At 42.8% G+C, this 6,110-nt stretch overlaps 1 long non-coding RNA gene across 1 annotated transcript; it reads left to right on the top strand.

The window, feature by feature from the left end:
• Window positions 1-2,097: 2,097 nt before the first annotated feature.
• On the top strand, window positions 2,098-4,519 carry LOC119912765. The gene is made up of 3 exons (XR_005446219.1): window positions 2,098-2,117; window positions 3,664-3,799; window positions 4,094-4,519. It is a non-coding gene; the product is annotated as an uncharacterized LOC119912765 (long non-coding RNA).
• Window positions 4,520-6,110: the final 1,591 nt, after the last annotated feature.

Here is a 6,110-nt window from a genome sequence, read left to right as displayed (position 1 = left end):
TATTTTCCCTCTGTTTAATTATTAATAAACACCCTAAGTCTGAAGGCCTTTTCATGTACCTACTCAATTCCTTTCCTCCTTTCCTCGCCTCCTCGCCTCACGTCTTAGTCCCTCCAGCCCGAGGAGCAAGCGGAGAAGTTGAGGAAGAGACGCGAGGAGAGAAGAAGCCTGGGATCATCAAAAGGCGTATGAATAACACGTTGATTTCTTAAGTCATTTGGCATGGTATCCAAACATAGTTGAGGCAACAGGCATTTACTGAAAGAAGACATCCTTGCTTCGGAGATGTCATTTTAAAGCAAAGTCATTTAAATATGATGCATGGCACATGTCCATTGCTACAGCATACCGCTATGAAATCAGTCAGATGAGCATGTCAGTTGTCAACATTATGACATGTAGAAAGAAAAATCTTGAGGTTGCAAAACACATTATAGCATCTGTTCAAAGAAGCAACAGCCACAGGTTACAAAATCATGCGCTACACAGAAATTCAGTATAGTTAACTCCCAGGCTTTCTTTTTGGCTGTGTGCCTTTTGTCTGTAACAGGAGATCATTTCCTGAGGTGAGAGTTTCATCATCACAGTAAGAAATAATAAAAGTAAAATTGATCTTAAATGTAGCCTACAGCCCCAATTGCACCTGTCGCCACATGATTATTCTATGGAATGACATTTGCAGACTAAATACTATTATTACTGTATGACAACATGAAATGAGGATGCGTTTGATGATATTACAGCTTCATTTGACATCAGCAGCTGTTTTGCACTCGTCAATTCATGAGTTAAATGGGTGTGATGTGCAGATCGACTCTGACGTCATCTGAATCATCCACGGGCCAACCACCTGCTATTAATCAGAATAATCCTTTTTAAAACCCTACATTCAGCAACATAAACAGTAAGGTCAATGTTCTATAAGTTCAGGTGGAGCCCTCTGCTGGACTCTTTGGGTAAAACCTCCTCTACTCACACACACACACTCTCACCCAGTGAAAACACAGCCACCCAATAGGACACCTCTACCGATATGTGCGGACCGTATAAATAGTAATGTCCCAGTACCACAGCACCAAGCACCACATCACCTTAGTGACAGGCCGCCCCTGAGACGGTTCCTGGACTGATATGGGTTTGGCCTGGCCATTACCACCTGAGCTGAACATCAGGCACAGTCGGTGTACTATGCTTGTTTACTTCTGGTAGTCACCAAAGTCCCTCCTCACAGATCAATCAATCAATCAAGTTTCATTTAAAGTGCAAAATCACCAAAAAACATGCTCCCAATTAGGGCTACACATTGGAAAAAACTGATATTGCAACAATTATCTTTTCTGCGATATATATTGCAATATGGAAAAATACAGGAATTTCAAGCATCCTAGAATTTTTGTGTGTGGGTTTGGGAAAATGTATAGAAAATTTAAATAAATAAGCTGAAAATTGTCTTTTTGTCTGTACTTTTTTTGAGTGCAGACTATGCTTTCTTGAGCTTTAATGCTTTTCTTTTTGCAATCAAATCCACTGTGTGGTCATCCATCTGTCACGCTCTGCCGGTTTTGTCCATCCTTTGTGTTGCACTTTTGGGTTTGGTATCTGCCTTAGTATGTTGAGTTTTGGGTTCTGTCCTGTCTGGTGTCCAGTATCTGCTATGTAGTCTGTTGTGTTTTGAGTTCCTCTGAGTTATTGTGTGGTCAGTTATTATCTGTTATTTAGTTGGTCTTTGATTCCATGTCATGTTCTTGGTCTTGTACGTTAGTTCATGTCTTTAGTGTTTACTCCGGGTCTTGTGTTCTCTGTTAAGCTCTGTACTGTGTTCTAGTTCTGTGTTCTCGCTTATTCACTCTGCCCCAGGTCTGCTTGTCATGTCAAGTCTCTCTGTTTTCCCCTGCTCTCTCTCTGCCTCGTTAGTCTCATGTCTGTCACCTGTGTTGCTCCCGCCCTGCTCGTTAGTCCCTGTGTATATATACCTGGTGTTTCTGTCTTGTCTTTGTCTGGTCATTGTTCATGTTACCCCTCAGTCTGTCGTGTGTGTACTCTCTACCTGCCTGTAACCAGCCTTGCTTGTCTTGTCTCCCTGTACTTTTGGATTTCTGTTATTCAGCCACTCACCTGTAAGTGTGCTCCCTTTTGGTTATATTAAAACCCTTCGTTGAACTATACCTGTTCCGCTCTGTGTCCTGCGTTTGGGTCCTCCAACCTGCCTCCACACCACGATCGTGACACCATCAGTGGTTTTCTCCTGTTCCTTCATTATTTTGAAGTTGTTGTCAACAACTAATGGTGGCGGGGACTATTTTGGCTGTTTGATAAACTGATCACGAACAATATTGTGACTGGCGGTTTGCTGTGCATGCAAAGCCTGCTTGTCACCCTAGGAGAGAACTCTGAAACTCAAAACCCAAATTGGCAAACTGGTTCCATAATAGAGGCACTTGATAAATAAACGCTGTGGCTCCCTCTCTGACCTTGGGCACCACAAGTTGCCATGAATTTTGAGAGCGCAGTGCTTTCTTTGGGCAGTAAAGTATGAGGAACTTTTTGAGGTAAGCTGGTGCCTGACCATGTAAGGCTTTGTAGGTAAGCCGAACAATTTTAAAATCTTCTGGGTTGCACCTGCGAGCACGGATTTTAAGAAGCGCCGGACACATCCAAGAGATAGAAAAGCACAAATGGGCATCATGAAGACCACAATGCCGTTGCAGATCTCTTCAACACTCTGCTGATGCTGCCACACTTTGGATGAAGTGTGCACGGATCGCAGTGGATGGGTCTGTTCCTGGCAGCACATAGTCTTGGAAGATACACTCGCAAAGCCATCCAGCTACGCATCAGGGTGCTGTGAACACTGCAAGTAGGAGGACACCCTGCGGAGTGGCACTCCTGCTGCCAGTTGTTGAGGAGACCTTGAGAACCACAGGTCCTCCTGCACAGACAAGAGTGGGCTTTGATCTCGCCATGACATTGATGTCTTTGAAATAGAAAAAGACCCTGTTGTCATGCTCACAAAACAGTTGCAGTGTGGTGTCCACACATCTGTTGGACATGTAGGGGTCTAGCTAGTGAGTAGACACCTCTGTACATTAGGTGTGCAGGGTTGACAGAGACGGCCAGCTTTAGCAGGAGTTGTTGGATCTTGGTGTCCACTTATATCTGAGAGGACACTTTAGCTTGCTGGTGGTGTGCGGGAGAACTAAAGAGAGTGACCTTGTTTCAGAATGCCATCCATCTAGCTTGACAGCATGCAGCGGCGTTGCTATTCTGCATGGAAATGTTGCAGCGTTGTGAATAAAATGCAGAATTAGCTCGCACCCTTTCTGGGACGTCTTTCTCTCTTCTCTGGCTGTTAGTGCTTCATTTCAGATGTTTTTGATTTGGATCTTTTAACCTCTAATGATGACCAGGGGTGCCTCCAATAAAGTTGGCAACCTTAAGATTATGGCTGCAAACCCCTCACACTACCGGATTATTTGGGCCTTTAATCGGTTTCAACCAACCTCGGCTAAAAAAAACAACTAAAAAAATAGTCGGGAGGGATGAATTGAACCCAAATTCAGTTATCCTCTCTTGTGCGGCCAGCATTAGACGCAGGAGAATGGGCACGCTGTCATGATTTGTTCTTGTCTGCTCTGTGTTTCTGTATCTCTATCCTTGTTTTAGTCTGCAGTGGTCAGTACCTATCAAAAGTGGTCCAAGGAAAGAAAAGCTGTGAACCGGTGACAAGGTCATGGATGGCCAAGGCTCATTGACGCATGTCGTCCGATCCAACAGAAAAGCAGTCAGATTGCTGAAGAAGGTAATAGCGGTCAGAACACACAGTACACCCCGGTTTGTTGTGTATGGGCCTGCGTAGCTGCAGACCAGTCAGTTTGCCTGCGCTGACCCCTGTCCACTGTTGAAAGTACCTACAATGAGCATGTGAGCATCAGATTTGGACCACAGAGCAAAGGAAAAAGGTGGCCTAGCCTTATGAATCACTTTTTCTATATCAGATTGATGGCTGGATATCATAATGTTGCATTAACCTGCATCATTCTGTCTCATTTAATGTTGTGTAATTTCTGTGTTGTGCTGTTTGTCTCTTTTCCAGGTTCTGGGTAAACATGGTGATGATGAAGATGATGCAGAGACTTACAGCACCGTGAAAGTTCCTCTTCCTGGGGAACACGTGGCACCAGGATACACTATGGAAAGAGGTCAAGCCAGCGGAGGCAGTGTGATGCTTTGACATTTGACCCCAAGTTGCAACTTCTGACATATGTCAAAACAATAAGTTGCTTTGGATATAATCGTCAGCTAAATGTAATGTGAACATTCTGTTAAAGAATGTTTTATGCAAAAATGAGATGATCTCTATCCTGAAATAAATTCAATTCAGTTCATTCCCTGATGGCAGTGGCCTCTTTCAGCAGGATAATGTGTCCTGCCACAGAACAAAAACACATGTCATATCCATCCTGACCTGTGAACTGAAGCACCATTACAAATAAAGACATTTTAATCCATCTGAACTCAACCATCGAGACTCCCTCGTTTCTCTCTGCCCTTTCTACTTGTAAATCTCTAAACGGGTTGCTTCTTAAATACAAATGTTTTATCTGCTTCCTCTAAACAATCATTTTTCACTTGCTCATTGTGACACTGTGTCCTTTCCTTTTCCTCTCATATTTCAGTTGTTGCTTTATTTGAGTATCTGGAATTAACACCAGTGAAAATTTAACCCTTGTGGTGTTTCCACAGTTTCCTCTCATTCAGCTGTTTAATTCAACTCTCAAAAGTGACTCAGTCAAGATGAGCGCTGTCCCACTTCCTCTGAGTTTGTTTTAATTACTTTCATACCAGAACATAAAAAAAACACAGCACTAGCACATTAAAGTGCCTGACAGCAAGTTCATCAAGCTAAATGTCCCATATATTATGTTCAGTTACATTTCAAGCAGCCACATAATGTTGTTATTGTGCTACTAGTTAACCTACTGCACCCCCTTCTGGACTAAAAGGCTTTTTACAGCAATACATCCTGAAAATGATCATAAAATAAGTCGAATAAAAACATTTATCAGTTATCAGTGAACTGTAATGATATGAGCTGTAACTACACTGTGGTCTCTTATTTGTTTGGTTAGTTGACGGTGGCGTAGAGGTCGCTGGGATCAGCTGAGGCTCCAGCAGAAGAAGAGGAAGCTTTCACGCTGCTGTAGGTCACTGCATCATCTTCATCATCACCATCTTTACCCAGAACCTGGAAAAGAGACAAACAGCACAACACAGAAATTACACAACATTAAATGAGAGAAGTGTTTTCATTCACTGCCATCATCACTAGAACCAATCAGACAGCTTACCCGGCCTTTACTGTTGGTCTTCCTGGTGTAGCTGATGGAGGCGTAGGAAACACCATCTTCAGGATCAGCCTACACAGAGAAGACAACATAATGGCTGCTCAGTAACATGTGGACTTGATTGTGTTCTGGTCTGTTCTGGTGTCGTCCAGCTGCATCATCAGACTCCCCACTTCTTCTCTTGCAGAAAGAACTTAGATTCAAGAGTCACTGTGTGTCTCATAGAGCTACATTTTGAACAACAAATCTAAAAACAGTGAGTGTAACTTTGTCCTGGGTGTAGTGTGAGATCTCACCGTGTCCTGACTGCTTTCTGGACTCACTGCAGGGTTTAAGCTCCGTCCCTGAAAACAACAAACAAACAGAGTCTACTTCCATGTGGTCAAACACTGGCTCTGTGAAGGCTGTTTAGATTTGGATGACTCTGTCAGAGAGCAGCTGATTCAGCTCTGTCATAACTGTAGAAACATTTGATTACTCAGCCGTAAAACTCACAGTGTTTTCATCCATCTGGGGTTTTTTTCCTGAAGAGACAAAAGAGAGTCGACTTTAGCTTCAACAATAAAAATCCAGGTTCATCAAAACTTCTTGTTTATAATATCTGTGGTTGCTCTCACCTTTAGTTTTCTTCCATCTGATGAATCCAACAACAATAACAACAGTTAATAAGAGAGCTGCAACTCCCACAAACACAATGATGAGCCAAAAAGCTGGAAAGAAAAAAAAAATTGACAGAACAGATTTAGTTTAGATGGTAACATAGGT

Source organism: Micropterus salmoides, unplaced genomic scaffold (assembly GCF_014851395.1).
Source record: "Micropterus salmoides isolate LMB-PRFRI ecotype aquatic unplaced genomic scaffold, ASM1485139v1 Ms_hic_scaffold_2, whole genome shotgun sequence".
Taxonomy (NCBI): domain Eukaryota; kingdom Metazoa; phylum Chordata; class Actinopteri; order Centrarchiformes; family Centrarchidae; genus Micropterus; species Micropterus salmoides.
This window is presented reverse-complemented; position numbering and strand designations above follow the sequence as displayed.